Genomic DNA, 15,830 nt, shown 5'->3' with positions numbered 1-15,830 from the left:
ATCTGCATTCGCCATTGTAATAAGGAGTTTATGCACCGGTCCGCAACCCTACTATGGCAGTCTTTGTGACTTGAAGCTCCAGCCATCCATGCCCCAATAATGAGCCATCTTTCAAAGTCACTTAGATCTTTTCCTCCTGCCATCTTTATCCTAAATCGAGGTCAAGTGATCTCGCATTTTCCCCCTCTAACAGAAATGTGAAAGTACTAGTAATAAAAGCTATCCAACTTGCCGCACTCAGAGAACTGAGCCAGAGGTAAGCAGCTATAACATGCTATCTGGTATCTGTATATTTGTAACACATGCATAACAACAGGCTCAGTGATCAGGTCAAAGATCATATATGATCCACCAACAACACCGTCTTTTAACCTCCGTGCCAACAGCACAGCTAGCAACCAAATCTAATCTACTTCCTTTTACAGTATGTACTGGCTCTTGCTAGTCTGGACTCTGGAGCCCTTCACTGCACATGTTGAGACTAAGAGTAAATAAAATTATACAGCATGAAAAAATATCATTGCACACTGGACGTCACGGTTAAACAGCTGAACAATGCAGGAACATACATGAACTAGGCTATATCATAATAAAAATTCTATATTTTACAATAATACATTTTATGTACATATTGTTTTTCATCAACAAATTCAAGGTATGGAAATTCCATGCAATGTGGCTAAGCGGGTGAAAATCAGCAAGATACTTCTGGTCAGTCCGCTGTCTAACTGGCAACCAGCGGGGCAGCTCCGTGAAGCTGGCAATTGTTGCTGGCAACAATTGAAGACTTCCGGTTAGAGTATTTCAAACTAAAAACTTGGTAAATGCAATGATTTTTTAAAGTGTGATTTTGTTGTTCTTCTTCATGTAACTAATACAGTTGGATATAATTGCACATTATATACTCATATTTAAACCCATACCTTTAACATTATGCAGGCATAATCATGTTCCCAGCAATTGTTGCTGGTGTTTTAGTGTAGCCCGGCCATGCATTGCTATACACTGTCAGTTCAGTAGCCTACTGGTCCATTTGCATACCAGATTACTGCCAAAACTAAAAATTGTTACCAAATGAAATGGGGTATACAGTACATGTAATATAAAGATCCAGGATTCAACCAAATACAAATAATAATATGGAGGAATATTTCGGACAAAATTAAATAAATACATCATGAAATAAATAAATACATCATGAAATGTGAGCATAAATAATTAAATACATCATGAAATAAATAAATACATCATAAAATGTGAGAATAAATAATTAAATGTGGCACGAAATGTACGCATGTATTTATTTATTTACTTATTTATTTCAATGGCGCTACCTGCGACCTGAAATAAAGCTTGAAATTAAAACCGCCACTTTTATTTATTTCAATGACACTACGTGTGCGACAAAATAAGGCTTGAAATTAAAACCCTCACTTTCACCCATCAAAGTTGGGAGTACGGGCTCTAGCAAGTACTGTTTTTTGATTGGTGCATCGACTTGATTTGATTGTTCATGCCTAATTCAACATGGCTGCGCTGGTGGTGTGTTGTTGGAGCCCGCATATGGTGCTAATAATAGACATATATGTGTCTATAGTGCTAATAACCGCGCTATCTGTGCTGATGAGTTAAAGAATCAACACATTTGAATTTCTGGAAGGAAGGAAGGAACATAGGGCGCAGGAGCATAAGGCTGAGCTAGCATAAGGATGATGCCTGGAAGGCATTTTGAGCTGTCTTTCAGATTTGGCCTAGTGGGTTCTGTTATTAGTTGGAATAAGTTAAGGCCAGCACTAACCTCCTTGAAATGATTGGAAGTATCATTCAGCCAGTTCAAATTAAAATCACCCATAACAATCAATTCGGCATCGGAATAATGGGACAGTAGATCCGTTATTGCATCAATGGAGCCTAACTCAGCAGATGGGGGTCTATAGACCCCAACCACAATTACTGAGTTAGGCCCCAGCTGAACCTTCAGTGCAAGGAATTCCAAATTTCTTGGAATTGTGACAGCTTTTAAGATTGTTACAGAGAAACCTGTTTTAACATATATTTGTTACGTCCCCAGCCTCTGCTTGCCTGGGTAGTGCAGGTGGAGGTAATACCCAATTGCTTAATTGCTTGTAAGATTTTTAGTTCAACTACAAATCTTCAATACAGAGGTTGTGCCAAAACGCAATACTTGGGCCCACTGATGAAAGAAAGCCTTAGTTCACAGCTCACAAGACTTCAGTATCACTGTAAAGACTGACAGTGCCATATTGATACAATCAGCCAGGAGAGGGAGAAGGGTGAATGAAACTGACTCGGGAGTGATTAACAAAGCAGAGTTGCTAAGGCATTGTGTGACTCTTGACAGAAACTAATCATCTCACTCACCAATCATCACTGGTACCACTAATCAAATCACAACTAACAGCTTAAAAGAAGGCCAAGACAGACAGTCGGGGTGCATTTTGACTTCGATGCTCCCAGAGTACATGCTACGTGTATTTTCTGTTGCTGCCATATTTTGCCAATAAAGACAGTTTCTACGAAGACCAAGATTTTCTCGTCCGGAACCTTATTTTTTCTTACATTGGCGAGCCAGCCCAACGCGAGCTGAAAAAAAAAAGAGGGGAGATTCCTGACATCAGCTTCCCATACGGTGAGTATCATCTTTCGTGATACAGCTTCCACTTTTAATTCAGTTTCACGTCTTCAAAGAACCTACAAGGAAAGGAGGTTTCCTGACTGAAATTGTTGGTAGTAGTCTTTGTTTGTAAGGTGCAGTAGAAGTTGCAGGGTTTAAGTCCATTCATTTCTCTAAAACAACAATTCTAAAGCAACTGAATTGCCGACGTACTGGGTATAGGGAACTGTTTGGAATTAACAAGTTACTAACGCAACTTGCCTGTTTCGTGCTTACAAATCGACAAACTATTCTAAAGTAACAGAATAGGGCCCGACGGACTGTGGCTAGGATTTGTTCGCGACAAGCTGTATACATTCCTAAAGTAATTGGAATAAGAGTTGTTGGTTCGACGTACTGAACCTGTTTTTGTGCTTGCAAATCGACGAACTATTCTAAAGTAACTGAATAGGGCCCGACGGACTGTGGCTAGGATTTGTACGCGACAAGCTATACGTTCCTAAAGTAATTGGAATAGCGTTGTTGGTTCGAGGTACTGAACCATACAGTAGGTGTATAAAATATTCCTAAAGCAACTGGAATATAAAGTTTAATTTTGGTTCAACGCACGGAACCAGGTTGCGGTGATTAACGTATCGTAACGTATTTGGATTTGTTTTTTGGGTTCGAATCAGCAAGCCCGATTGCTGTTTTGGGAAATAGAGGTTTTTGCGCACAGAGGTGGTGCGAGGGTGCTTTCCTAACTCTTTATTAAGTGGGAACAACTGAGAGAATCTATGATAATGGAATCGTTTATTCTTCAGTACATTGCTAAGCACGGCAAATCAGATATGTTGGAGGGAATAGAGAACCAGGAAAAGCCGTATGAATGGGCTGCCTTCCAATTTGATAGGAACACGACCAATAAACTTAGGAAAAAAAGTAAGGTTGCAATGGTTTTGAAAGGCGTCCTTGCTTCTTACAAATTAGGCAATAAAACATTGGATGCTCTCAAAGCAGAGAATGAAAATTTGCGACAGCAAACTGGTGAGCTTCTGACCTCGTTACAAAGCCATCAACTTAACGCGAATTTGAATGCCGAAATCCAGCTAGATCTGCGCAAGGAGGTAGCTCAATTACACATAAAGAACGAGGAGCTCCACTGTGAACTCTATGCTACGCAGACAGAATTAAAAAGCGTACGAGGTACGTGCGATTACTTGTATGAGAAGAATAGTAACGCTCCGGGGAACCGGGTTCGGGAGGAAAGTGACGGCGCGGTTTGGAGTGACGCACAAAATACAGGTTTACCTCTGGGGGGGGATGGCAGTTCGTTACGTACCCTAAAATTCCCCGTAGCGCCAGTTCACGAGACCACTACTATTATACCGGGGGAAGGGGGAAACAGAGTAACCACTACAACCACTGTAAAGCCGCTGTCTCCGAGCGAGATTGAGGCTCTCGTAAAAAGTATTGGTGCATTTGTTCCCTCAAAGCGAGATCCGGTAGAGTTTCTTGCGAATTTGGAACGTATGGTCGGCCTACATAGATTGACTGATGTTGACGCATGTGTCATTTTGTCTGCTTGTTTACCCCATGCTCTTGCTAGTGCGCTTCCACTGGACATACAAAATCGGGAGGCCAACCAACAACGCAGAAAAACGGGGTTGTTGGACATTTTGGGCACTCGTGCTGTGGATTGGGAAAAGATAAGGGAAGTAGTGATGTGTCCTTCTGAACACCCGGCCGCATATGCGGCGCGCCTATGGGAAGCCTTTTCGTCTTATAGTGGCATCGCTGGTTTAACACAACAGGATCCCGCATTCAAATCCGCATTGATTGCACAAAGCGATTCGAATACTCGGAGGGCTTTGGCGCTACATATAGATTCGCATGCCGCATACGCAGATATCGTAGCAAAAATGACACAGCTATATAACATGAATCTCAGCATTAACCAATCTAGAAAGCAACCAGTGGCTGCACTGGCCGAGACCACATCACGCCCGAATCATACTCGTAAATCGGTGTCGTGGAAAAATGAAGGTTATGTGCCGGAGGATGTGAGACAAGCGAGGGGTGAAAGGCCCCCCTTGTTTAACCCAAACGGGGTAATTTTATGTTATGCTTGTGGAAAGGAAGGACATATGGCCAGGGAATGCAACTCAACATTAAAAAGAACATCTCCATATTCGGAGATTAGCAAACAGCTCAGTGAAATGCAGTCGGTTTTACAAAAACTGAGCGCCGAAAACGCTGAATTGCGCGCAGCTAATAAGGGGATGGGATCGAAATGTGCTAATGCTTCAGCATAGGGGTTCCAGGCCTCCGTGAACCACATTGCACCTTTGGAACGAGATACCTATGGTAGGCCAATTGTAAATGTTGCTGTTGGAGGCCGATGCAACAGTTGGCTAGTGGATTCTGGTGCTTCCTTGTCAATTATACACTCAGATAGTCACCCTCGCAATCCCACGAATACAATTACTCTGGAAGGTTTTGATGGTACAGTGTCTATTGCTTCTCAGTCGGACAGTTTGGCTTTTCGAATTGGCAGTGATTCTTTTAATGCTAAGGCTTGGTTCAGTACAACTGGTGATGCTCGCAATATTTTGGGATCAGACATAATGAAGAGGCGGGGATACATAATCGATTATGGCAATAATTGTATTTGGCGCAATACTCAGAGTGGGGATGATTTAGTCGAAATTTCTGATGTGCATGCGGTGTTTGCTATTAAGAAGGCAGAGGAGTATGATTTGGATAGCTTGTTGTCACATGATGATACCCAGCTATCAGACCTGTTAGGACAACACAGAGGGGCTTTCGCTAAAAGCAAGCATGATTGTGGTCGCATTGATCCGGGTGTCATAGAGGTGAATGTGCAGGGGCGGGACCCACCCCCTCTCAGACAGTACAGCTACCCGAATGAAGCAAACCCCTATGTGCAGAGTGCAATTGACTCCCTACTTGAACAAGGTATCATTAGGCCGTGCTTATCTCCATGCCTAGCTCCTATATGGCCTGTACGTAAACCGGATAACTCATGGCGTTTATGTATTGACTATAGGGAACTCAACAAGTGCACCCCCACATGTGCGCCTGTGGTAGCTGCCACACCTGATGTTCTAGCATCCCTTCTCCCAGAAGCTAACTATTATTCTGCCCTAGATGTCTCCAATGGTTTCTGGTCCATCCCACTGCATCCTGATTGCCAATACAAATTTGCATTCAAATTTAAAAATACCCAATACACTTGGAATGTGCTTCCACAAGGTTTTGCTAACTCACCGACATTATTCCACCAGTGTTTGGCAAATGTGCTAGGTGCTTTTTCTAGACCAGAATGTCTCATTCAGTATGTTGATGACCTATTGTTGCAGACTGCAACAAGGGAGGAGCATGTCAGTTTACTTACAGAACTGCTTCACCTCCTTGAAGAAGCAGGAATCAAATTGAATCCCAAGAAAGCGCAACTTCTCAAATCGGAAGTAACTTATTTGGGCATTAAAATTACCAAAGGGGGGCGCACTCCTGATCCACACAAGGTAGAGATTATTCAGCGACTTCCAGTTCCAGTTTCAGTCACAGCTTTAAGATCATTTTTGGGGATAGTCGGATTTTGTAGGGACTTTATTGAAGGCTTTGCTGATATTGCCAGACCGCTTAACTCCTTACTTTCGGGGAAAAAGAAAAAGTCTGATGCTTTGGATTGGGGTCCAGAACATCAAACGGCATTTGAAAAATTGAAAGATGCGCTAATTAAAGCTCCTGCATTGCGTAATCCAGACAGATCACAGCCATTTATTTTGCAGACCGCAGCCACGGAGGAAGCTCTATCAGCAGTTCTGTTGCAGGAAGTTCAGGAGAATCTGCGGCCCATTGCATATGCCTCCCGTGTGCTCTCTCCGGTTGAGAAAGCATTTGACTCATGTAACAGGCACCTTTTGGCAGTTCACTGGGGAATGTCCCATTTCGAGTACATTTACGGCTTTAATGAAGTGACACTCCATACTCCCCATACACCCCTTCAGCTTCTTTTGAATGGCAAAGTGAAAGGAGTATCTAATTCAAGATTAGCACGATGGACTTTGGATCTGGGTTCCAAAAATTTGAAAACTGTGTACAAATCTTCATGCATGTTACCCCGTACACTTCTCTATGAAGGTGACCCTCACACTTGTGACACTAAACCTGTCCAGCCTCTGGACAGTGTCTTTGAAGTGTGCGCTATAGAAGGAGCCATTGATGTATATGTGGACGGGTCCCGATATTGGCAGGATGGTCAGTATCATACTGGCTTTGCGATTCATTCGGACAATGGGGATTTCCTTTACAGATGTCCATCTCATTTCTCAGCTCAGAAAGCAGAAATTTCAGCAGTCCTACAGACCTTTTCAGTTTTTCCAGATTCAGACTTAAACATCTTTTCAGACTCTGCATTTGTTGTTAACTCTCTCACTGAGTATTTACCCATTTGGCAGAAAAGGGGCTTCACCAGCGCTGATGGCCAACCTTTAAAACAGGTCGGACCCATACAGGCTTTGTGGACAGCAGCCAAGTCCTGTACACATAAGGTTGCTCTATTAAAGGTGAAAGCCCATCAGAAGAAAGGAGTAAGCCAACATGGAGATGGTAATTTAGCTGTGGACGAGCTATCAAAGAAAGCAGCTGTAGCAGGGAGACCATTCCATGTTCTGGAACCGGAACCAGAACTAGTTGCTGTGGTAAACGTCAGGGAACCGACAGACCTTAAGGTTGCGCAGCAACGGGATCCAGTTTTGCGGGAAGCAATCAAGCAGAAACAGAATGGGGAGGCAATTTTGGAGGGCCCATTGACTCTGTTTGATGCACAACTCCTGGTCCATGATTGCATGCTGTTGTACACTGGAAATGACATTCCAGTATGGATCCCACCCACAGAATTGCGGAATGATATTTTGTATCATATCCACAATCAGGGGGGGGCACTTAGGTATAGAAAAAAACAAAAGACCGATTAAAAAACATGTTTTGGTGGCCAGACGTTGACAAAAATGTGAAAGATTATTGCACAAATTGTTTAACCTGTGCCCAGATTAATCCATCACCAGTGAAAAGGAAAGGGCGACTGAGGCCCACGTGTCTAGCCGAAGGACCGTGGACAAATTTGCAGATCGATTATGTAGGTCCACTCCCTGCAGCTAGAGGAGGCTACAGGTACATTCTCATCATAATAGATACATTCACTAAATGGATAGAGGCGTTCCCAATTAAGTCCGATACCGCATCCGCCACAGCCCGGGTATTATGGGAACAAGTCTACTGTAGATGGGGTCTGCCACTTAGCCTGGAAAGTGACAGAGGCACGCATTTCACAGGAAAAATTCATACAGACTTGGCAAAACTACTTGGGATAAAGCACCAACTACACATAGCTCACCATCCACAGTCTTCAGGCGGGGTTGAACGAACAAACAGAACACTCAAAACCGCATTGAGAAAAATGGTATTGGAAAATGGCACCAATTGGGCTCAAAATCTCCCTAGTATTTTGATGTCTGTGCGAGGGGTTGTTCACAAAAGCACAGGATACAGCCCCCATGAATTGATGACAGGGAGGGGAATGCGAATGCCAGAACATCTGCTACTAGAGGTGCCGAGACCCATGATAGAGGGATGGGCGACTGAAACCTTTCTGAAAAACCTCTGTTCTTCTTTACCTGCTATGTACCAGCAAGCGGCTCAACAGATTGGCTCGATTCAGAAATACAACAAAATGTATTATGACCAACATGTCAGTGAGCAAAAATTTGAGCCGGGAGATGAGGTAATGGTAAAGAATTACCATCATGCTGGGCCATGGTCAGCTAACTGGAAGGGCCCATACACAGTCATTGACAAATGTGGAGAAACTGTATATAAAGTCCAGTACAAGGCAACAGCACGACGAACCACAAACAAATGGTTTCATGTGGATCAGTTAAAATTCTACAAAAGAACAGAGAATAACTGATCGCACGTCATGTTTGTGTCTGTCTAAATGTTGGGGGGGGTGGGCACTGATTTTTGTGTACACTTTTATTTTTTTCAGATCAAGCAGGAAGATAGGAAAAGAACGAAGATGCGAGGGAGTGTCCTAATGTTGATATTGCCGATGACAGTGGCGATGCTCCAGGAATGCCCAGAACAGCAACCCGCTCCCCAGTCAGGCATAGTGACAAGACCATATCCTGGAATCCTGATCAACAACGTCCAGTGGGTCCATGTACCAGTCCTGGTGAACCTGACAGCGTGGTCTCCAGATGTTGATGAGCTGTGCAAAGGAGAGAGTGTGGCTGACATCTACAAGGACCTATTGACAACGGCGTTTCTGAAGTACCATGGTGCGGTGGCAACCAGGTCATCAATGGAAAAACAGGCAGAGGGGCCCCAAACTCCACATTCAACGGGAACCCCAGTAGGGCGGAAATTATTGGGGTTCATGGACAGTGCACTTAGCGCAACTGGAGCTGGGTTGGGAGTGTCTAACTGGATGGACAGTCAACTTTTAAGGAAGAATGAGGGAAAATTGAAGGAATTAATTGGTTCACAAGTTCTCCAAACAGATGCGTACTTGCAGGAAGGACTGATGGAGGAGAAGACGACGGTAAACAACATCCATACCATTGCAACTGCACTATCAATTATCACTCAGAAGACCAGGAAAGCTTTTAAATTTATGTACAAAGACACCATCATCATTTCAATTACCAAAAAAAAAAAAAAAAAAAAAAAAAAAAAAAAGTATTATTATTTTTATTATTTTTGTTATTGATATTGATATCAATATTAAAAAAAAAGAAAAAAAAAAAAAAGGCAGGTATCTACAACACTGCATAGAAAGCAATGTTTATTCATTATCATTGTTTCACTGTTATGACCACCCTGTACTGTCTGGCCAAATGTCCATTTTTTTTTCCTTCACCCATTTTGTTTTTTTGTTTTAAATGCATCTTTTCCCCCACCACTCATTACACTGATTGTCACACAGCAAGCATTATCATACACCATTCGCATCACACCAGGTTTTTCTTAAAGCACACATATCTCCTCCCAACAAATATCATTTCAAAACACCCACTTCTTCACACATGTATTGGTTTCTTATGCTTGTTGAATACTTTCATGGTCGGGTTTGGTTACCTCTCTCTCTCTCCTGGTTGTAAGTCAGTAATGGATTAGAAGTCACAGTGTGGTTGGTCTGTGACTGGGACAAGGCAGCAAAAGCTTTCATGGGACCTAGGCGTGTGAGGCACAGTAATAGTCCAATGGCGAGGGGTGTATCCCGAGATGAGGGCATCACCCAGAGGCCATCAGCAGTTGAGAGCGACCCGCTGGGAGGGTATCCGGAGAGGCATGTGAGTAAAGGATGCTCTATGCCATACCAAGAAACCATACTGCTGGACTAACCGCAAGAGTATCCAAATGAGTGATGGTCCATGTTCGCAAATAAACCATCAAAGGGGGGATATGTAAGATTTTTAGTTCAACTACAAATCTTCAATACAGTTGTGCCAAAACGCAATACTTGGGCCCACTGATGAAAGAAAGCCTTAGTTCACAGCTCACAAGACTTCAGTATCACTGTAAAGACTGACAGTGCCATATTGATACAATCAGCCAGGAGAGGGAGAAAGGTGAATGAAACTGACTCGGGAGTGATTAACAAAGCAGAGTTGCTAAGGCATTGTGTGACTCTTGACAGAAACTAATCATCTCACTCACCAATCATCACTGGTACCACTAATCAAATCACAACTAACAGCTTAAAAGAAGGCCAAGACAGACAGTCGGGGTGCATTTTGACTTCGATGCTCCCAGAGTACATGCTACGTGTATTTTCTGTTGCTGCCATATTTTGCCAATAAAGACAGTTTCTACGAAGACCAAGATTTTCTCGTCCGGAACCTTATTTTTTCTTACATGCTTGATTGCCTCCACCTGCCTGTGGCCCAATATAAGCCCTGCAGTATGAGGCTGGGGAGAATCTTCTTTGGGGTTTCTTTTGTGTGGCTTGCATTTGGTAGGTTTTTGTGAAGCCCCATTATTTTGTGTGTTACGTCCCCAAGCCTCTGCTTGCCTGGGTAGTGCAGGTGGAGGTAATACCCAATTGCTTAATTGCTTGATTGCCTCCACCTGTTTGGTTTGATTTGTGGTTTTGGGTTTGTAGTTTTTGTGAAGACCGTTTTGTTTGAACTTTGTGGGTTTTCCTTTGTTTTAGTTTGTGATTAGTTTGTTATTTATTCTAATAAATGTCTGGGTTTGTGTTTTTAAATCAGTTTTTGGATTGATTTTTTTGTACTTTTGACTGCGAGCCGGCCGTAACAACTCACCCCTCCTCCCCTACCAGTTCTATCCACTCTGTATAAGTTGTAACCCATTAGAGCTACATCTGAGTTACTGATGCTATTTTTAAGCCAAGTTTTGCTTAAAACCAGTATATCAAGGTCAGTCTGCATGACTAGTATATTTACATGCATGTTATCTGTTATAGTATCAGAAAGCAATTGGAACTTAATTGAATGAAATTCGCCTATGTACTGCATGTTCAAACCCCAGCCACATTTTCTATGACGCTTATTTGATATAAGTGACACCATATCTGAAGAGTGGAGGGTCCAAGGTTTTCAAAACACCCCCATATCATTGAGACAACATGTCCAGGGGAGGCAGCAGAGCATGTTATCTGTTATAGTATCAGAAAGCAATTGGAACTTAATTGAATGAAATTTGCCTATGTACTGCATGCTTATACCCCAGCCATGATATTCTGTGTGTGATGCTTTCACCTTTACAAACAAGTGTTAATACTGTCCTATTCTCCTTTCCATTCAAGTGCAATATCCAGCCACATTTTCATATTTATTTGTTTTAAGTTGCATAGTTGATGTTACAAGGTAGCACAGAATGTTGAAGTAATGCATTGCAAATTACTCTAATTCTTCCCTTACCATTCAGTTAAACTCATGTACGGATGTAATGTTGTATTGGATATTGTAATAATAATTAAAAGTAATGGGTGTATTTTATCTTTAATTCTTCATTTAAAATTTTGCATTGGCATTGTTGAAAATATAGGGAAAAATAGAAAAAAGGAAGATTTGTTTGTAATTAATATTAGTGTTGTGAATAGTTTTACAATGTCTGTGTTTAAAATCGAAGTTGTTTTAATATTGTACAAATAGAAAACGATAGTTCATATTTTAGGAAAATTTCAGTCCGATTTTTCCTTAATTTCATTTTGCTGATCGTAAGAATGGTTTTATCGTCGGACTTTTATTTTGAAATTTTCAGACCCGTGCGTTAGTCCTTACTGTCGCTAGCTTCACACTGCTAGGAAGTAGCTAGTAATTTAAACCAGCCAAATAGCAAGATAGAAGCTAGTAGCTAGCGATTTGGTACAAATTGTATCTGAAATGTTTTTAAACAAAGTTGTCTCTATCAAAGCTCAGAAACCGTTCTTACTGTGATGTTATTCTTCGATTCTGTGCTTTTATTTTAATAGAAACTCACCGGAAGTTTTTACCGAGAGTTATATACATGAAGTCTAATTGTTGCTAGCTTCACGGAGCTCAGCGGAGAGAAGCAAAATTGTGGCTGATACGTACTTACGATCTCTCACAATAGAGGGTAGAGGGAACAGTGCATATGCATGTCTGGCAGAATTGTCAATAGTAAGATAATATTGTCAGACAATGAGGTGAGTAATTCTAAAATGTGAAATTAGTAATCCAATTCCAAATGTTTAAGTTATCTATGCTGTTGTTTTCTCTACGTTGCTGGCTGTTTACTGAGGTCCAGTTATCTGCAGAAAATATGACACAGGCAGTCGGTCAAACTAGCTGTAAGAATCACCGTCCCTATATGAAACTGTGCCGCACTTAAGTCCCTACAGTTTTTGCTGTAAACATACCGTGAAATAGTATGAAAGTACCAAAACAAAGCAAATTCCATGGATACAATTTTAAATATCACTTCACCTCAGAATAGAGACACACACGTAATAGAATTAAAGATACATTGTAACCACTAGCTTGTATATCAACCTACCGTTAGTTACCTTTCACTGACCGCTTCACTCCAGAGTCACTTTCAAAAAGAACAGACTATAACATGTTCTTCAATTTCGTGTCCAGTGCTCGGGCATTCCACGAAATTAAAAATCATTTCGATGATGTACAGGAACATTGCAATGTCCACGGATAATAAAAATAGCCGTTCTTCTCAAACAAAACACATCGAAGCAAGTACGACAGGAAGTGACACATCCGCTGCAGTTTCTTCTTCTAATTTCAGTGATCTAGGGTAGAAACAACAAATGGTGTATTGCTGCCACCTACAGATCCGGTTTGAGGATGGAGGCTTAGTCCAGTCCAAGGCTGCGTCCGAATAGTCAAAAAAATTACGTCCTATGTCTTTTCCTAGGCACTTTCCTTGACCTCGACGGAAAACGTTATGAGGTCAAGGAAAGATGTGAAGGATAATTCATAAGGACTTAGGAAAAGACAACCGCGGTGCTAAGAGAATCCGAATGCATTGACACTAGGCTACGTAATTATGCGACGGCGGATGTTATTAGCCGCGTTTCCACCAGAGACTGTAAAAAATATGGACAAAGCTACTGTGACGTCACCCATTGACTCTCCGTGGGTCTCTAAAACACGTTTTGAAGCTCAATGGCGGGCGCGGATCTGTTGAGCGGTGTGGTGTTTGGTGGAGCGAAGTTCAAACAGTTTATGGCTTTTGTTTTGTTTTTTCTTTTGACTGTTAGGTGCGGACACTTCTGAAAGGATTAGGATTTAGAGAAGCACGAGCGCATCCCGGCTTGGGGTTTCCGGCCGGGGTTAGCCGTGTAGAAAGACCTTTAAAAGGTTTAAAATAGAGAAAGCGCCAAGTTCAAGCCCCTACGCAGTTCTGTGATTTTGCTGGTGGTTGGTGTTCGTTTTTGTTTTTTTTTTTTTGTTTTTTTTTGTTTGGCTAGTATTAAAAATATAAGGAAAGGTGTACTACTTTGGTAGCCGATGGCTACGGGAAAGGGTGCTGGGGTTGAGGGAGGTGCGTGGAAGATGGCGGGTAAGGGAAGCCAGAAGAGGGTAGCATCGAGTGAAAGACCTGAGGTATCAGAAGTATCTAGGGAAAATAAAATGAGGAAAATTAGTAATTCTGAAGAATATGTTATGTTGTTTAAAGTCAAAGACCAGAAACAGGGAGATGGAGGGTTTAGGGCATTAAATCCCCTAAGAGTTACAACCGCTTTGGAAACTCAGATCGGTAAGGGATTCCAGGCCAAGATTACATTACATTACATTACAGGCATTTGGCAGACGCTCTTATCCAGAGCGACGTACAACAAAGTGTATAACCATAACCAGGAACAAGTATGACGAAACCCCTAGAGAGAAGTACCGGTCCAAGTGCTGGGAACAACCGCATAGTTCAACTTGGACCCTGGAGGTTAAACTGATTAACACTAACAACGAGAACGGCAACAACGTGATCTATGGAAAAAATACAAGTAGTCGTTAAGACAGTTAATGCACCTAAGTCACCTACAAAACAGCTGCCTAGTTACAACCCTAAGTTTAGTCATTTACAGGGGGGAAGGGAGGGATGGGGAGAGGTGCAGCCTGAAGAGGTGAGTCTTCAGTCGTCGTTTGAAATGGGTCAGTGTCTCAGCTGTTCTGACCTCCACAGGGAGGTCGTTCCACCATCGTGGGGCCAGAACAGACAGGAGACGTGTTCTGGAAGTGCAGGTGCGAAGAGGGGGAGGTGCTAGGCGTCCTGAAGTTGCAGAACGGAGGGATCTGGCTGGCATGTAGGGTTTGAATATCTTGTGGAAGTATGCTGGGGCTGATCCCTTGACTGCCTGGTATGCTAGGACCAATGTTTTGAATTTGATGCGAGCTATAACAGGCAGCCAGTGGAGGGTAGTGAGCAGGGGAGTTACGTGGGAGTGTCTGGGGAGGTTGAAGACCAGACGAGCCGCAGCATTCTGAATGAGTTGCAGGGGTCTGGTGGCAGATGCCGGTAGTCCAGCCAGAAGAGAGTTGCAGTAGTCCAGGCGGGATAGAACCATTGCTTGGACCAGGAGCTGGGTTGAGTAGGTGGTGAGAAAGGGGCGGATTCTGCGGATGTTGTACAGGAAAAATCTGCATGCCCGGGTTACTGCTGCAATGTTCTTGGAGAGGGACAGCCTGTTGTCCATCACCACTCCGAGTTTCTTGGCGCAGGGTGATGATGTCACTACGGTGTCCCCTAGGGAAATTGAAAAGTCGAGGAGGGGAGAGGATAGAGCAGGAATAAAGATTAGCTCCGTCTTTCCCGGGTTGAGCTTTAGGTGGTGATTGTCCATCCAGCTCTGAATGTCCCTCAGGCAAGCGGAGATGCGGGCAGGGACCTGTGTGTCCGATGGGGAGAAGGAGAGAAAGAGTTGCGTGTCGTCGGCATAGGAGTGATAGGACAAGCCATGGGCAGATATTACAGGGCCAAGGGATCTGGTGTACAAGGAGAAGAGAAGGGGACGGAGGACTGAGCCCTGGGGAACTCTGGTGGTGAGGGGACGGGGTGGTGATACCTTACCCGCCCAGGCAACCTGGAAGGAACGGTCAGAGAGGTAAGACTCAATCCAGTCAAGGACTGAGCCGCGGATCCCTGTTGCTGCCAGGGAGGACAGGAGGATAGAGTGGTCCACAGTGTCAAATGCAGCGGAGAGGTCTAGAAGAATCAGGACAAAGGAGAGGGAGGCTGCTCGTGCGGCATGGAGTCACTCAGTGACCGAGAGGAGTGCAGTCTCGGTCGAGTGGCCAGGTCTGAAGCCAGACTGGTGGGGATCAAGCAGGTTGTTCTCAGAGAAGAAAGCAGAGAGCTGGTTAGATGCAGCACGTTCAAGTGTTTTGGATAGGAAAGGGAGGAGTCTGGTGTGATTGCTTGAAGGAGAGATGAGGGGATAGGTTCGAGGGTGCAGGTGGTAGGGCGGTGAGTGAGCAGAAGCTGGGAGACTTCAGTGTCTGAGAGGAGAGAAAATGTGGAGAAACGGGGCGGAGGACGCAGAGGGGGCGGAGGACGCAGAGGGGGCGGAGGGGGCAAAGGAGCTGCGGATGTCTGCAATCTTTTCGTCAAAGAATGCTGCAAAGTCATCTGCAGTGAAGGAAGACTAGGGTGGAGGAGGTGGCACGCTGAGGAGAGAAGAGAAAAT

The 15,830-nt window shown here is 43.4% G+C and overlaps 1 protein-coding gene across 2 annotated transcripts in view; it reads right to left on the bottom strand.

Annotated features, from left to right (window-relative positions):
- The window catches only part of uvssa (UV-stimulated scaffold protein A), an 86,307-nt gene extending 73,380 nt beyond the window's left edge, over window positions 1-12,927 (bottom strand). The window contains exon 1 of one of the 2 annotated variants that reach the window (XM_035424831.1): window positions 12,696-12,927. The gene's annotated coding sequence lies outside the window, so the exon portion shown is untranslated. Of the gene's footprint in view, window positions 1-12,685 lie in introns of both variants that reach the window. The other variant, XM_035424830.1, reaches the window with a different exon arrangement.
- Between the last annotated feature and the right edge of the window lie 2,903 nt (window positions 12,928-15,830).

This window comes from Anguilla anguilla, chromosome 7, assembly GCF_013347855.1.
Source record: "Anguilla anguilla isolate fAngAng1 chromosome 7, fAngAng1.pri, whole genome shotgun sequence".
In the NCBI taxonomy this organism is placed as follows: Eukaryota; Metazoa; Chordata; class Actinopteri; order Anguilliformes; family Anguillidae; genus Anguilla; species Anguilla anguilla.
The sequence above is the reverse complement of the archived record's forward strand: the minus strand, read 5'-3'. Positions and strand labels throughout refer to the sequence as shown.